The 18,615-nt window shown below is 41.5% G+C and overlaps 1 long non-coding RNA gene across 1 annotated transcript; it reads left to right on the top strand.

The window, feature by feature from the left end:
• Positions 1-1,596: 1,596 nt before the first annotated feature.
• Positions 1,597-13,129, top strand: LOC108543758 (putative uncharacterized protein C11orf40; the record flags this gene model as incomplete). Its single annotated transcript, XR_014485123.1, has 4 exons — positions 1,597-1,722; positions 6,376-6,536; positions 12,145-12,281; positions 12,932-13,129. It is a non-coding gene; the product is annotated as a putative uncharacterized protein C11orf40 (long non-coding RNA).
• Positions 13,130-18,615: the final 5,486 nt, after the last annotated feature.

The following is an 18,615-nucleotide window of genomic DNA, read 5'->3' as shown; positions in this document are numbered from 1 at the left end:
AAAAAAAAAAAAAGAGAGAGATAACACAGTACTGATGGTTAGTGTTGATGACTGAACTTGGCAAACAGTGTGCAAAAAAGAAAAACTGAAGACTAATCTTATAAGAACTGACCCAAAAATACTAAATAAAATATTAGCAAATATTGGAGTGTTTTAGAATAGGGACTTCTCAAATGTTAATATGTTGTATAGTTTTTACATCAGTGTTGTAGGCATCAGGGATATGTTAGGCCCCAGAGTGAAGCCAAGAAAGAGAATTTAGATGCTGAAGTTCTAGCTGATAAAGTGACATATAGGTCTGAATTCAGTAACTCTAATGACTCCAACCTGTTTGGATCCATTTTGTAGTCTTTTTTATAATGGAAATTTGCACTTAAAATGGACTAGGACACACATTAGACAGCTGAAGAAAGTATACCATAAAAGGAAGAGATGATATAGTTGACAAGTGGCTGGATTTTAGGGTATAGTGGAAATCTTTGACTGCCTGAAGACATTATAATCTCAGAAGTTATCTTGAGGAGAACTAGGGATTAAGTCTACAATTCACTAGGCCAAAGCTTTGTTCATATTTGCCACCTCGGCATAAAGGCAAGTGTCAGGCTTGTGTGTGTATGTGTTTGTGTGTGCATACATGCATGCGTCCAAGTGTTGATACACAAGTCCCATTTCAATCACACAGCCCTTTTTGCTTGAGCTAATTTTCACTAGGAAGAACCCTGTCATATTTTCCAAGGGAATAAATTCATTTTGGGCCATCAAGAGCCAGCCATAATACCACCTAATGAAAAAATCTATAAGATTCTGGTTATTTCTTCACAAAAGTATCTCTTTATTACAGGAAAATGCAGCAGAATCGTTCAAACAGCAGAATATCCTTAGAGATGGATGAGCTTAATGAGTCTCTTGAGATTGAGGTTCAGGTCAAGACACATCAATTGCTTAAGGTCTTTGGCCTCCTGCCAGGAGAATCTATCACTTCCGGCTCTCTATGTGTGTCCTTCTCTACAGTTTCCATTGCTAAAAAGCTAATCAATAAATACAAGCACATTTTAAGCAAGCTTTAAATGTATTTTCCAAATTTGTCTCTGTTATTTGAGTTCTAATAGTTTTGTTTCTGTTATTTTATGCCTGGATCTTTTAAAATCAAAATTGAGAAGGTGAATATATTTTATGTCGGCTTATATTGCTTCTTATTGACTTTTGTTTATTTTTTGGTCCTCATTATATTTTTAAATTATGTTTAATTTTATTCTACCTGTTTCATAATGTCTTAACAAACAGGAACTATGATAAGAAGCATGGGAGCAACAATGGGAGAGTCCATTCTATCATCAGGAAAAGTCTGACCATTTATTCCCTTCACCCATTGTAAGGTATATGGATGTGTTTTGGTCAAGGAATAAGCCAAGGCAGATATCCAGGCCTGCATGATTCAGCGAGTTTGTTGGACAGGTGTGCACTTCTACTTGTTACATAGATTGTTTGTGTAACTTCATACTTGACTCTGAGCCACTAGTGTCTGTAAAAGGTATAATCGCCCTGCTAACACTGTACAGGGGCTTTTGGGGCTTGGCTTAACTCAATATGGCGCTGGGGCCCAGAGAAAGACAGGCAAAGCTATCCATCTTGCAGATGGACAGAGGGGCCCCACAACATGGCTCACGCTGGTGCCCAGAGAGAGAAAGAAGTAAGCTGCTGACCCTGAAGGCAAGGGAGAGCCAGCCATGCAGCTGCAGGCATGGGGACAGCAGGAGCCACAGAGCCAGAGCAGACAGTTGAGTTAAGGTGGACAGTGTGAGGAAGTTGTTAATAAGAACTGCTGCTGAATGAAATCATCTTTCACCTGCCTACGGACCGCCGAGTGTTCTGTTCATCCATCCACTCTCCTCAGACTTCAGCATGGGCTGGACCCAAACCCTGGGATCTGACACCCATCTCAAGTCCTCTCAGAAGACTAATCAGATATGACTTTCCCCAGTTGTAAACTGTGTAGCTCCACACAGATCCCCCTTGAAGCACTTATTACCGCATAAGCTGGGAGTGTCAGCTGCTGATAGTTCACACCTACATTTCTTTCCAGGAATTCCTTCAGCCAAAGGGAGCTATATTACCCTAAATTAGCCACCCTCCATTTGCAATGATTGTATTTAATAACTAGTTGATAGTGAGTTTAAAGGCCTGACTCCCTTACCTAACTCAGGACAAGTGTGTAGGATCATCTCCATTCCAGAGTTTCTCGTAAATCAGCTGGGAAGTCTGATGAAACTGCGTTGTAATTCATCTTCTCCCTCTGCAAAATTCTGCCACCTTTGCACCTGTTGAGACATTGTTTCTGAGCTTACATTCTGATAAACTTTCAGCATGGAAAGGTCTTAAAGTCAGTTTCTAAGGAACCCAACTTAAGACAGTTGTAGCAGGAATGGCCCCAGAAAATGGACTCTCAAGTGTGATTATAAGTTGACAGGCTGGAAATGAGGACCCAGAAGACTGTTTTCTAAGTTGTCCTGAACACAATTAGGGCAGGAGAGTCCTTCCCATGCTAAACCATATGCTTCCCTTTTCTTCTTCTTTTGCTAGTTTAAAAGGTACTTTTTGATAGAGGAAAAATTCACTGAAAGTTAACTAATATTAGTTATGTGTCTTTATTCTGAGTTGGTTCTAGATCTGATCTAGAATCTAGGGAGTGATGTACATTTCACAGTGTACAGAGTTCATTATTTTACTGTCAAGTTTAAGATTCTAGCCCATGTCTGGCAATTGCAACTTTTTTTTTCTTGTGAACCCTGATGTTAAATGTTGGAAGGTGAATTATGATACCATAGTTACAGGTGGACACACTCAGGAGTCTCCCAATTTAAAAAAATCAGCCCCAGCTCTCAGCTGCCACTTTGCTTCTGGTTTAGTGAGTTCAGGAGACTCCGTGGCTCCAGCTAATCCAGGCTTCAAGAACTCTGACCAATGGCGCTCTCTCACCTTCTACTTAAGTTAAACTTCAACTGTCTGTAGGCTCTGTAAGCCACTGACTGAAATGAGGTGGGTGGGGTTGGAGCAGTTTGGGTAGAGACTGGGAAACTTCTTAGGTTTTTTTTCCTTTCTGTCTGTATCTTTCTCTCAGCTTTTTCTGTTTCTGCTTCCTTTAAGAGATAAGAAATTCCCTGCTGATTGTCTTTGAGAGAGACAAAATGAATAAGGGACCTAGGTTTAGTCCCATTTCCTTCCATCTCTCTCATAATCCCACGACTTGCCCAGGAAGTGAAGACTGGAACAACAAGCTCAACATTCCTCACTTTCACTAACGAAATAGTGAAAATCGGCACTGAACTGAGATGCTTTGGGCTGGTGAAATACTAGAAGATACTTCTTAGTTCTGGTAAAGCTCATCCTTTCTCTCACCACTTTCTTCCTGTGGTTATTGTGGGGCCATTGGAGTAACCCCAGACTGGGAACAGTTTCTAAAGAAGGGCCTCACTAAGAAGCTGGGATGGGAGCATTAACCCTGCTTTCACTAGGAAGGCTATTTCTAATTCATAAGCTTAACGTCCCTTACAACAGAAGGCTAGAAGAAGGACCTTCTCAGCTGGGCGCGGTGGCTCACGACTGTAATCCCAGCACTTTGGGAGGCCAAGGCAGGCGGATCACCTGAAGTCAGGAGTTCGAGGCCAGCCTGACCAACATGGAGAAAACCCATCTCAGCTAAAAATACAAAATTAGCGGGTCATGGTGGTGCATGCCTGTAATCCCAGCTACTCAGGAGGCTGAGGCAGGAGAATTGCTTGAACCTGGGAGGGGAGGAGGTTGCAGTGAGCAGAGATTGCGCCATTGCACTCCAGCCTGGGCAACAAGAGTGAAACTGTTTTTTTTTTTTTTTTTTAAAAAAAAAAAAAAAACCTCTGGTTGGCTCAAGCTTCACTTATGACTCAGGCACAAACTGGCCTTACCATTATTGATAGGGAAGGTTGTGAGCTACTTTCCAACCAACTCAAAATATTCCCCATCAGAGGGAAGTTGCTTATACATACATACCCCATCCTCTTGATGCCTTTACTTATTTTATAGCTTTCTTTTCTGAAGCCATCCAAATATTCTCTCCGGAAGGACTAAATGTTATTTCACTTTCTAGGATGCTTGCCTTGGCTAAGGCTTTTTTCCCTAACAAAGCCTTTTTTCAGAACGTGAGAGTTCCATTATTCTGACTTAAGTTTTCTTCTCTCCCTTCTCTCCCAAATGACCTTTCTGGTGGATTAAGACTTAGAAGACCCTTTGGTATTCATTTAGGTTGATTCCCTTTGTCTTGATGGAAATTGGGAGACCACAAGGCTAGGGAATGACTTACTGGGAAATGGACATATCCCTAGTGTGCTCATAGCCACTGTTCATTGCTTCCTCTTCCTTTGCCATTCAAGCTTACAAATCCAGTCCGGGCACGGTGGCTCACGCGTTTAATCCCAGCACTTTGGGAGGCCAAGGCGGGTAGATCACGAGGTCAAGAGATCGAGACCATCCTGGCCAACATGGTGAAACCTCGTCTTTACTAAAATACAAAACTGTAGCTGGGCGTGGTGGTACATGTCTGTAGTCCCAGCTACTCAGGAGGCTGAGGCAGGAGAATCCCTTGAACCTGGGAGGCAGAGGTTACAGTGAGCCAAGATTGCACCACTGCATTCCAGCCTGGCAGCAGAGCAAGNCCTTCTCTCCCAAATGACCTTTCTGGTGGATTAAGACTTAGAAGACCCTTTGGTATTCATTTAGGTTGATTCCCTTTGTCTTGATGGAAATTGGGAGACCACAAGGCTAGGGAATGACTTACTGGGAAATGGACATATCCCTAGTGTGCTCATAGCCACTGTTCATTGCTTCCTCTTCCTTTGCCATTCAAGCTTACAAATCCAGTCCGGGCACGGTGGCTCACGCGTTTAATCCCAGCACTTTGGGAGGCCAAGGCGGGTAGATCACGAGGTCAAGAGATCGAGACCATCCTGGCCAACATGGTGAAACCTCGTCTTTACTAAAAATACAAAAACTGTAGCTGGGCGTGGTGGTACATGTCTGTAGTCCCAGCTACTCAGGAGGCTGAGGCAGGAGAATCCCTTGAACCTGGGAGGCAGAGGTTACAGTGAGCCAAGATTGCACCACTGCATTCCAGCCTGGCAGCAGAGCAAGACTCCATCTCAAAAAAAAAAAAAAAAAAAAAAAAAAAGCCAGGTCTAGTAGTGGGAGCTTGTAATCCCAGCTACTCAGGATACTGAGGCAAGAGAATCACTTGAATCTAGGAGCAGAGGTTGTAGTGAGCCGAGATAGTGCCATTGCACTCCAGCCTGGGTGACAAGAGCAAAACTGTCGCAAAACAAAACGAAGTTTACAACTCATTTCTTATTTTGTCCTCATAGAAGTATATATGGTCCCTCTTACTACATACTTTCTCGGGTTCCTAGGTGTTTTCAAGAAAGGGTTCCTAGATGTTTTAGTCCTTGAGATTACTCTTTCTTAATTGTTGTTTGTTCAGGATCCCTTATGACCCCAAAATTCTAGACTAGAATTGATCATCACACTGTTATCTTGCTTTTCTTGTGGGACCCTAGACCCACAAGTTCTTTTCCATACTTGATGTAGAACCTACAGATTTCTTGACCTCACTTTCTAATAGGGATCTCTGCTTCTATGTTCCTCAGCCTACAGTTTGAGGGGTCTCCACTTAACTTCAATGTTCTCTGCTCTAAGCAACAATACCTCTGAAATGTACATGGCTAGGGGATGGAATTGGACCAGTAAATGGGATTGTGATGCTGATCCTAAAAGTTATCTTCCTTCCCTCAATCTCCAAGACATTTCTGCCCTCAGAATGGAAGAACCCTGATAGAGGCAGAAGTCATGAAGTACATTGAGACCCTTGTTGACGGGTAAAACCTAAGTGTACACAGCTATATAGGGTAGAATGACAGACACTAGAGACTCAGACGGGGGGGAAAGATGGATGAGAAATTAATGGTAAAAATGTATGTCATTCAGGTGATGACCACTAAAGACCCAGACCTCACCACTATCCATGTAACAAAACTGTATAACCCTTAAACTTGTTTTAAAAAAATCTAAGTGTCCTTCCTGTAAGGGACTCAGTTGCCTATTGCTTTAAAGGGCTTTCAAAGCATTTTCCTAGGGGTTGCATGAATAGCTACTTCTGCCTGACTGAGGGCAGAGCTATGCCTTTAATTCAGGAGCTCACAGACACCTTTCATCACATACTGAGACTGTCAAACCAGCAAAGCTAGCCATCCTCACCTGTGGCTGCCTTTCTTTTGAAGAGCTTATCTTGATTCAGGGTAAAATAAAGACTCCTGTGTTTCAGAGTGTGATGGCTCATGATAGGAAACATAATCCAAAAATATCCTTATAAACTTCTACAGAGCCTTTAACTTAGATGAGGATGTGTTCATACACCAGGCCAACCACCCACTAACAGTGCTGTCTAGTGTGGTGATGGGTAGTAATGACCACACCTTGGCAGAAGGTGATAAAAGACCTTGCTTTAGGGTACTATAGGTACCTGGCCTCAAGGGATGCCCTTCAAGGAATGCAGCAGTGCCCTCGGAGTAAGAAAGTACTAACATGCACTTTCAGTAGCTGCGGTCCAAATATAAGTGACCAGGGGTCTCTCTGGTACCCTTTTATAAAGCCACTAATTCCATTTACAAGAATTCTACCAATTACCTCCTGAAGGCCCTAACACTTACCTGGTCTCAACTTATGAATCTTGAGGGTGTACACACATTCAAACCATAGCAGCATATAAAAAGCATAAGCTTAACAAACACTACCTAATAAATCACATGAATTGTTAGTGTCTCAGTTTTTTCACCCCACTTAAAAGGCAAAGTTCCAAGTTGGATTAAACAAGACCCCATACATATGACATCTATAAACTCAAAGAATTGTAAGAAATCATACGAGTGGGAAAAAGGAGTCACTTTTACGTCAGATAAAGCAGACATTAAATGAACAATAAAGGGAGTTACATAATGATAAAGGGTTCCATTCTACAAGACTTAACTGTCATAAGTATGTATGCACCCAACATTGCAGCACCCAGATCCATAAAACAAGTACTTCTAGATCTATGAGAAGACTTTGTCACTCAATAGTGAGGGACTTTAACACCCCACTGGCAGTGTTAGGTCAAGGCAGAAAACAAATCCTGGACTTAAATTTGACATTTAACAATTCGACCTAGGAGACATTTACAGAATACTCCACTCATCAACCACAAAACATACGTTCATCTCATCAGCAAAGGGGGAAATATTCTAAGGTCAACCACATGCTCAGCCATAAAGCAAGTCTTAATTCAGAAAATATCAACTATACACTCTAGGACTACAATGGAATAAAAATAGAAATTGATACCAAGATCTCTTCAACCACAATTACATGGAAGTTAGACAACTGGCTTCTGAATAACTTTTAGGTAAACAAATTATGGTAGAAATTATTTGAAATAACTAAGCAAATGCAACATGCAAGTCTCTGGGATGCAAAAACAGTTGAAAGTTATGGTATTTAATGCCTACAATAAATCTAGAAAGATTTCAGACTAATCATCTAACATCACATCTACAACTAGAAAAACAGGAACAAACTAAGTCCCAAAGCTAGCAAAAAAAGAAATAACTAAAATCAGCTGAATGAAATTGATACACAAAAATCCATACGAAGAATCGACCACAAGTTGGCTTTTGAAAGGATAAACAAGATATCTAGACTGCTCGTTAGACTAACAAAGGAACAAAAAGATTCAAGTAAGTGCAATCAGGTGAGAGGTGACATTACAACTGATCCCACAGAAATACAAAATATTATCAGACTGTAATGAACACCTCCATGCATACAAACTAGAAAAACTTAGAGGAAACATAAGTTTTTGGGAACACAACCTCCCAAGATTGAATCAGAAATTAAAACCCTAAAAAGACAAATATTTAGTCCTAAAAGTGAATCAGTAATAGACCTATCAAAAACCCTGGACCAGATGGATTCACAGACAAATTCTACCAGGCATATAAAGAGCTAGTACCAATTTTACTGAAGCTACCTCAGGATATTGAGGAGGGACTTGCCTCCTAACTCATTCTATGAAGGCAACATTACCCTAACACCAAAACCTGGCAAAGATAACAAAACTACCAGTCAATATCCCTGAGAATGGACACAAAAATCCTCAAAATACTAGCAGGCCAAATCCAACAGCACATAAAGTCAAATCATCATAATCATATGCTTTATTCCAGGGATACAAGCCTGGTACAATATAGCAAATCAATAAAGTGATTCATCGTGAACGGAACTTAAACAACCTACATGATCATTGCAATAGACATAGAAAATACTTTTGATAAAATTCAACATTGCTTTGTAACAAACCCTCAACAAATTAGGCATTGAAGGAACATACTTCAAAATGAGCCATCTGTGACAAACCCACAGGTGAAAAGGACACAAGCACACACTGAAAGGACAAAAGCTGGAAGCATTCCCCTTGATCTAGAACGGGGCAAGTGTATTAGTTCCATGTGACTGAGGAGGCCTTACAATCATGGTGGAAGGTGAAAGTCATGTCTCACATGGCAACAGACGAGAGTTTGTGCAGGGAAACTCCTTTTGAAAATCATCAGATCTCATGAGACTTCCTCACTGTCATAACAGCATGGGAAAGACCTGCCACCATTATTCAATTACCCTCACCAGGTTCCTCCCATAACACATGGGAATTCAAGAAGAGATTTGGGTGGGGAGACAGCCAAACCATATCAGCAAGGATGCCCATTCTCACCACTCCTATTCAACGTAGTACTGCGAGTTCTTGCCAGAGCAACTGAAAAAGAGAAGGGCATCCAAATAGGAAAAGTAAAACTGTCTGATATAATCATGGACCTAGAAGACCTAAAGACTGTCAAAAGCCTCCTCGAACTGAAATAATTTCAGCAAAGTTCCACATAGAAAACCAATGTACAAAAATCAGTAGCACTTCTTATACACCAATAACATTCAAACTGAGAGCCAAATCAAGAAGGCAATCCCACTTACAATAGACACACACACACACCCCTAGGAATACATCTAACCAGGGAGGTGAAAGATCTCCACAAGGAGACTAAAACACTGCTGAAATCAGATGACATTAATGAGAAAATATACATGCTTTTGGCCTGGCAGAATCAATATCGCTAAAATGGTCATACTATCCAAGGTAGTCTGTAGATTCAATGCTACTTCAAACTAATGTCATTTTTCAAAGAACTAGAAACTATTCTAAAACTCATAGAACCAAAAAGCTTGAATAGCCAAAGCAATTCTAAACAAAAAAAAAGCCAGAGGCATAACATTGCCCAACTTCAAACTATACTGTAAGGCTACAGTAATCAAAACATCGTGGCACTGCTACAAAAACATCATTTAGCCCAATAGCCCTGAATAGAGAACACAGAAATAAAGCCACATACTGACAGTCATCTGAGTGTTGACAAAGTTGACAAAGATAAGCAATGGGGTAAAGACTCCCTTTTCGATGGATGGCTCTGGAATAGCTGGCTAGCCATATGCAGAAGAATGAAACTGGACCCCTACCTTTCCCCATATACAAAAATAAACTTAAGATGGATTTAAAGATTTAAATGCAAGACCTCAAACTGTAAATCCTAAAAAAAATCTAGGAAAGATCATTCTGGACATTGGCCTTGGGAAATAATTTATGACTAAGTCCCCAAAATCATTTGCAATAGAAACAAGAATAAACAAGTGAGACCTAACTAATAGAGCTTCTGCACAGCAAAAGAAACTATCAGAATAAACAGACCTACAGAACTGGAGAAAATATTTGCAAACTATGCATCTGACAAGGGCTAATACCCAGAATCTACAAGGAACTTAAACCACTTAACGAGCCAAAAAAAAAAAAATTGACACTGTGAATGCTTCTCAAAAGACATACCAGCAGCCAGTAGACAAATGCTCAATATTACTAATCAGAGAAATGCAACTCAACCACAATGAGACACCATCTCACACCAGTCAGAATGGTGATTATTAAATCAGATGCTGATAAGGCTGTGGAGAAAAGGAAATGCTTACCAACACTTGGTAGGAATACAAATTAATTCAGCCACTGTAGAAAGCAATTGGGACATTCTCAAAGAACTTAGAACTACCATTTGACTGGATATATACCCAAAGAAAAATCATTCTGCCAAAACACATGCACTTCTATGTTCACTGCAGTGCCATTCACAATGGCAAAGACATGATAATCGATCTAGGCTCCCATAAAAGGTAGATTTGATTGGGGAGGTGAATGGGGGATGTAGTACATATACACCATGGAATACTATGCAGCCATAAGAAAAGAGTAAACTCATGACCCTTGCAGCAACATAGAGCTTGAGGCCATTATCCTAAATGAATTCACACAGGAATAATAAAACTAAATACCACATGTTATAAGTGGGAGGTAAACATTGGGTACTCATGGACATAAAGATGGCAACCGTAGACTCTGGAGTATACTATGAGAGAGAGGGCAAGGGTAAAATTATTGGGTACTATGCTCATTACTTTGGTAATGGGATCATTTGTATCCCAAACCTCAGCATTACACAATACACTCATATAAAAACTTGCATGCATACCCTGAACCTAAAATTAGTTAATTTTAAAACTTCCCTCTTTTCCACCAAGTAAGTGATCCTTGCTGATAAAACACATTACTGTGCCTACAAAAAGACCAGAAGTGGTTGGCGGGGTGGGGGGGCGGCGGTTTGGTGGATTTTGTGGCTGGGGTTCAGGGGTTAATCCAGAGAAAGGACATGGAAAACAAGAAGGGTTTTCCAGATTAAAAAATATTCTTTAGATAAAACCAATAAAATGCTTGTACACACAGAACTACAAGGAATTGGCAAGCTAGAAACCCAGGAGAGCTGATGGTGTAGTTCCAGTTTAAATGTGAAGACCTGAAGACCAAGAAAGCTGATTGTGTACGTTCCAGTCCAAAAACTAGGCTCGAGATGAGAGCCAACATTTGACTTTGACTTGAAGGTAGGAAAAGACTAATGTCCTAGCTCAAGGCAGTCAGGCAGAAGGGTGCTCTCAATTACTCTGCCATTGTGTTCTTCTACAGAGGCCCTCAACTGATAGGATGAGGTCCACCCACATTAGGGAGGGTAGCCAGCTTTAATCTAAAAATTCAAATACTAATCTCATCTAGAAACCCTTCAGACACCCAGAATGTTTGCCCATGTGTCTAGGCACCCCATGGCCCTGTCAAGTTGATAACATAAAATTAACCATCACATAATATGTCAGGATTTGGAATCAAGAGGAAGATGGTAAGAGGCCACAAAGACCAAGTGACTGACTAGAAGTAGCTAAGATACTGGTATTGGGATGCAGAGAAGACCTAGTTCAGGAACTGAGCTGGGAAGTGAGGTGCTAGCTTCCCCTTGTCTGCTCAGGGGAAGGGGTCTAGAATAAAAGCTAATAGAAGGAAATATGGGACATTCCTATATTTATAATGTGGGATAATACAAATAAATAATACAAAGTTCAATATGAAAGTGATATACCTTGAAATACTGTCCTAAAGTTTCAGGACAATGCTTACTGTAGCTCCAGTGTGCAAACCCTAGCTGGAGTCTTAGTCAAGAATCTTTAGACTCAGAGTGGACATTAAGACAATGGCTCTCCTGAATGAGATGCCTCCGAATAATGCCACCCTGCACCCCACCTCAAGTTGTCAAACCTCAAGGTCAAGAAGCCTTAAATGTTCTAACTGATCCATTACCTTGATAGCTGGGAAAAAGGATACTATGTGGCATGTCAAGATTTAAAAGGTCAACCTTGTTGTCCTTCTTAGGAGGTATTAGAGTTAAATTGAGGGGACAGGTTTCAACAGGCATCTTCCATCTGATATCGGCACATCTGAATCTTTAATCTCAGGGTTAGGTGCTGAAAACTTCAAAACTGCCAGGATGGGCAGAAATTGAAGAAGCCAAGATGTTTTGGTGAATGGTAAATTGAATTTCTGTAACAGTTATCATCCTTTATGTGCCGCCTCCTAGAGCTCTTTCATTTCAACATCGCTTCTCTTGCCCTTCAAAGACTTTGCTATCTGGAACATGTTTCCAGTAGAGTCTCTGTTTCCTGGATCTCAGCCCTTCTACCTGCGGGAGCAATGAAACACCAGCTTCTATGTTACTTAATGGATCTTATCATGCTCTTTCTGGTTAGCAGGTCAGGTTTAGGCCGTGTCTTTTTCATGTCTGTGGGGAATGTCTTACCCTGTGGTTTCTAGCTGGATCTCCTAGAGACTTCTTGGTGCCCCAGCCATTAATGGGCAAAACAATGCCATAGAATTTGAATGGTTTTAGAGCTACTTTGGTAACAGTAATCATCTTTCCCCTTCTGGTCACATTGTTTTTTTTTGGTCCCTTGTGGTGTGAAATGAAGTGGGTACTTCAAAATTTCAAAATATTTCTGGGATCTTCCCAGCATCTACTCAATTTTGATGCTTCTCTTCTGTAGACGTGCTCATGCACTACTCCAATCCATATGCCTCTGTTGCATTCCAACTTGTTACAGGTCTTCAGTTATTTTCTCCTTTCCTGCCATTGACCAGCAGTAAAACAATTTGCCACTGAACATTAGTATATGTGTGTAGCTTCACCATGAAATTGAAGGGCTTTTTCACAGTGAACAACCAGACTCCACCTGAATATGTCCATTGGAAATATTTTCCTCCATTGTCATTCAAGGTATGCTTAAATGGAGTTATGCAGCAGCCATCCATCTTTTTTTTTTTTTTTTTTTTTGGCTCGTACTCTATCTGTGATCCATCTATGAAACAAACTTAGGCGTTTTCTTAGTGTTTGTTCTTCATGCTCTGTAGTGTATGAGCCTTAAAGCTACCAACATGCAACACTGCAAGTGTTCAATAGCCACATGGGACTGGCCATTGAATTGGACCGCACTGATTACAAAACACTTCCATCAGAACATTCTGTCCTAGCACTGCTCCAAGTCTTTATAGGGCAAACCTATGTGTATAGATCGTGTGGATGTGAACTGTTTGAAGTCCCTGCCCTGATGTAGAAAAATATTTGCCAAATCAATGACTGCAGTATGGTGATCATTAAATCAGATGCTGATTCAGGTGTTACTGTGCTGTGGCAGATACCGTATCTGGCAGAGCAGTTTAATTGGGGCTAACATTTGGTTGAATGTGAGGTACTCTTTCTGTAGGATCTTTGTGTTTTGGGTGCTGTACTGGTGAACTATATGGGGATATGATGAGGGCCATTAACTGCATCCTTGAGACCATTTTAAGTGTCACTAACGTTCTGTATCCCTTCTGTTACGTAACACTGTTTACTGTCTTGTGCGGAGAAAGGGAAGTTTCAAAGGCTTCCATCTAGCTTTCCCCACTGAGAACACTTGCCTCATAGGCCAAAGTTATAAGTAGACATATCTCTTCTGAGTATACGTTTGAGGAAAATGATCCCCAGGTGCATTCCAATATCGGGGATCGCCTATGAGCTGGCTATCCATTATACTCCACTATGAACTAAAATCTACTACCCGGCTTCCTATTTCCCCACTGACTGGGGAGCCATAATGAATTTTGGGTTGCTGGGTATCAGTGTTCTCTAAAGCTTAGGTCACACATTCTACAAATGGTTGGTTATTCTTTTCTCCAGTGTGAAATTACCTGCATGAATAACCATAGGTCCCCCTAGGGGAAGGATTAGGGGAATCACTATCAAACTCATAGCAAGCTGTTGACACCTTCCTTGAAGGAAGACACATGCAATCAATGTGTCCTAAGCCTAAACACAGGGGAAAGGGTTATAAATATCGTAATGTAATAGACTATAAAATGGTCATGGCCTAGCTATTTTTTTTTAATAAAGTTACTCACAGATATTATGTTACTCAGTAGTTACCTTCCACAAAGTCTAGAAAGCCCAGGAATCTAGTGGTCAATATTCCCCTTACGTTCCAATCCCCCCACCACCCCCAGAAATCCACAAATCTCATTGCATGAGAATTTCAAAGGTCTGTATTCCTACCAGAGAAGTGCTGCTATCTAAGCATCCTTTGTATTTAATAAATAAGATGTTTGAGAATTGCATCATTGGAACTACCTGACCTAGGATTACTATTTTCAATTTTAGTATATGTGCTGCCGAAGCGAGCACAGGATTACTATTTTCAAAGTCTACTGGCAAATGCTTTCTTTCAAAGCCTAAGTACTTTTCAGCCAAGCGACCTGTTTCTACATTTTCTAATAAGATTAAGTTTGCTGCTGATAAGGAAACAATTTTACCTGACAACCAAGGTTAGCAGTTGATGATGGAATAAGAGATACACCAAATTAATTCCTAGCATAAGGAAAATCTGTATGAACTCCAAGCCTCCATGTTAGGTATCTCCCCCAACACCCTTATAACACGCTTGTAGATGTTTTCCAACTAGACTATTGAGTAGACCCTCCAATAACTCATATTACTGAGTTAAGACACACGCAAAATGTATAAAGGAGCCGACTTACTTGAAACTGCAATGGGAGAGTTCCCTAAGCCCCCCTCACAGGATGTGTGACAGGGGTGTGGCTCATATGTTTGACTGAGACCCCTTACACACTGAGGGGTGTACACAGAGACCCCTTACAGGAGGGGGAGCATGCAGATGGGCAGATGCAGGAGCCGGTGTGAGCGACCCTGGGCTCTGGCCCCATGGTAGCATCCAGGGGTGGGTGCCTGTGACTCCCAAAGCCAAAGTGGGCATGTGTTACAGTGTGCTCTTCTAGCTTTGCCATCCCCAGACAGTTTAAGTGTTAAACAGCTCAGCTGACCCTCTGCCTTTTCACAAGGACAGAGGGCCAATGTGACAGCTTTCTGTATTCCAAGCTCTTGTCTGGTATCCAGGAAAAATCAGGTCACACACAGACTCAAAAGATGAACTCAGGGGTTTTATTCAGTGGTGGTGGAGGTGGCTCTCAGAGGGATAGGTGGGGAGCTGAGAAGTGGACAGAGTGGGAAGATGATCTTCCCCTGGAGTTTAGCCATCCACTGGCCAATCTCCTCTCCAACTGTCCCCAGCTGAACTTCTCTTAGACGTTGTCGCCCTCCCGCCACCCTCGGTTTAAGGTTTACAAGGGTACAGGGTCCTGCCCTCCTCCCGCCGCCCTCCTCGCCTTGGGTTTAGGGTTTACAAGGGTACAGGATAGGTAGGTATGGTGGACCAAATGGCAACTTTTGGGCACAAAACCAGGAATACCTGTTGCCATTTAGGGCTGTGGGTTTCCAGGCTTGAGGGTGGGGCTTTGCCAGGGAACCGCCCTCTTCTACCCAGTATTTGTCTCCTGTCCATATCAAAACTGGTCTGAGATCGATCATATCTGGACTCAAGAGCCTATGACACACATCTTGGACTTATATAACTGAGATAAACTGGAATACCAGTGCAGTGATCCATGTCAAGGTGTCACATATGCATTTTTGTCTCATCCTTGTCAACCATTCACATCCCTGCAGGCGTGAAGGATCTGAGGACTAAACTGACTTTTTTTAATCTTGCCCAAGTTCCTGTCTAAGGAGTCTGGGGACTCATGTCCTACAAACCATACATTCTCATCAGATGGGTTTTATTTAACTCATATATTGTGACTTTCCAATCTGTCTCTGGCATAACATTACGTGACAAAGAAAATCAAAATACTTCACCCGAAAACATATTTCTTTGGCATACTTTGAAACGGCCCTGCAAAGCCGACATTTGTGGGGGTAAATCTGCATCTGTAAAGAATCTAACAAAGCTAGATCCTTTTTCTTGCAGGCTTTCCAAATCTTAGAGATTAATTGAGTCTAGCACCTTTTAAAGATCTGAATAGGAAACACTTGTGATCTATTGTCTAAGGGCAGCCACTATGAGACTTCAAAAGAACCTTGGTCTCTACAATCTTTAATCTGAACGTTTCCTTTATTGATTCCAGGTCTTTTAGATAAACCAGAAGTTTTTTCAACCAGAAAATGTAAGTTTACCTATAGCCTGGAAGTGCCCCCTACCCACCCCACATACTACTTAAATGTATTTGATGTTTCATGTCTCACAAATGTATAAAACCAAGCTGCACCCTAACCATGTTGGGCACATGTTCTCAGGACCTCCTGAGGGATGTATCATGGGCCATGGTCACTCATTTTTGGCTCAGAATAAGTATCTTTAGAGTTTGACTCTTCTCGACAGACAGTTGTATGGCTTCTCATTGAGATCGAAGATAGTGGACTGCTCAACTTCCTGTCCTCTCTATAAAACTGAGTATAAACTTCATGCCAGGTTAAGGCCTTACTGGGTCTTATGGACATACTAATTCAAACTTGTGAACACTGCTGATAATGGCTTAACTGTTCTAATGATTTTTCTGATGGACTCAATTCAGCTGCTTTTGAACTACTTGTTTCTCAAATGTCTTTGTTTTGTCCTATTGCGTTTAGGATAGAACAACACATAGCCAGGTAATGCACATGCACCACAGACTTCCCAGTGCCCATGAGAGGGTAAATGAGTGCTAGGATGAAAAGGCCAAGACACCGAAAATGAACAGCAAACGAGGCCGGGTTCAGGGGCTCATGCCTATAGTCTCAGCACTTTAGGAGGTCAAGAGTTCGAGACCACCCTGACCAACATAGAGAAACCCCATCTCTACTAAAAATACAAAATTAGCCGGGTGTGGTGGCGCATGCCTATAATCCCAGCTACTCAGGAGGCTGAAGCAGGAGAATCGCTTGAACCTGGGAGGCAGAGGTTGCAGTGAGCCGAGATTGGGCCATTGCACTCCAGCCTGGGCAACAAAAGCAAAACTATCTCAAAAAAATAAAATAAAAATGAATAGCAAACCTTCCCTCCCCACAAAATGAAACCTATGGCCCTTAGGAGAAGCAGATCTAAGAAGAATTCTTCATGAATAAGTAACCAGTGCTGAGAATATGAAAAAATGGTGGGAACACTATTGCCTAAAGTCACTCTCTACCTGCTTTTCATGACTTTCATGAGCACAGGGCTCATGAATGCTGCTGCCCTGAATGTATTTCTGGGGACATACGAACCAGGGCTCTGAGTTGATGCAGGTGTTAACTAGGCACTGTTTGCTCCAAGGCAATGCAGGGGACTAACAAGGCCCAAACTCTCACAGTTCGCTTTCTATTGCATCTTCCCATAGCAGTGCTGGAATATCTCCTGTCTCTGGCCAAGGCTACCCCTCACAAACCTACCATCATTCTTCAGTCCAGCCTTCTTCAAAGTCTAATTTGTGTTTTTGTATATGTGGTACTTCTCAGACTGATCTTGGTAGAAAAGGAGCTAGCAGTTATCCTAGTTTGCCAAAAAACCTCACACCTAGAGTTTTGGGAATGCTCAGGACTCAGTCTTTAAAAGTTGCTCTTAACCCTGTTTGTTCGATTCTAATAGGCCCTTCTAAGATTTGTCCATGTTTGTGACATTTGTGTAATGGATTCTGTATTACAGAAGAATACTGATTTTTTTTAACTTATGAGGTAAATGAATCCACCTGTAAAACCCTAAGCTTTTAGCCAATTATTCGACAGCATTCAAGGCATAGAGGTTGCAGTCTGAGTAGAAAGCTATGTTTCACTGGAGAAGAAACTTATTTTCTCAACCCTGGTAAGGTTGTAATTGGCACAGACTCCTGCAACAGTGAAGAGATTATCAAGAAAACAAGTTTATTAATGTGTCCTGTCATGCATATCACAAGGCCAAAACTTCAAAAGATAAGCCTAAGATCTAAGCCTAGGGTTATGTTATGTAGTATCTCCAGCACGCCCTGGCCCCCTCCCCACCCCGCCCCCACACCGCAAAATAAAAAAAAAAAACTTGTAGAGAAACAAAACAAAGTGACCTTTAGGCTTCCAAAGGCAGGAAACTGGGAGGGTAAATACCTGAGAAGAAACTATAATGGAGTAAGGTTTGTAAGCTGATAGCCTGTTTTTAGGCAGGAAGTGGGGAGGATAGAGCTCTCCTGTTTACTGCTTAATTGCTTTAGTTCAAACTTCTATGTTGAGGCATATTTTGGGGTAACATATTCTGGTTTCCTTCAATCTCATGTATGAATTAGAAGTTCAACACTGTCACTAAGGATGGGAAAAGACCATTAGCTATAACTGTCCTAATCTGGAAGCTTTAGTTTTGGGCTGACATTTTCCTTTTAGGTAAGAGCCATAAAATAACTGACATCTGCCGAGAGTGGCTCTGGAGTAGAGAGGGTAGAGTAGCCTTAGTGAACACAGTGGGGCCTGCACTTGGAAAGTATCCATACAACTAAAAATTCAGCTGAGTGACTGAAAGACTGAATTTCCTGAGTTAAGATAAATGTGAAAACTTGAGTATTTCTCAGTCTGCTTAGGGTATTTCTCAGTCTGCTTGCTCTAAGAACCCAGAACTATCCAGTTTTGTCCTAGCAAAGGTCAAGCACTTATTCATATTTCTTATATCCTCCCACTTGTTCTGAGTCCAAGAATTGGGAAGGGGAGAAAGGAGCAGTTCAGAATAAAAACC

The sequence above is a fragment of the Rhinopithecus bieti genome, unplaced genomic scaffold, assembly GCF_001698545.2.
Source record: "Rhinopithecus bieti isolate Rb0 unplaced genomic scaffold, ASM169854v2 scaffold_21412, whole genome shotgun sequence".
Classification (NCBI taxonomy): Eukaryota; Metazoa; Chordata; class Mammalia; order Primates; family Cercopithecidae; genus Rhinopithecus; species Rhinopithecus bieti.
The sequence above is the reverse complement of the archived record's forward strand: the minus strand, read 5'-3'. Positions and strand labels throughout refer to the sequence as shown.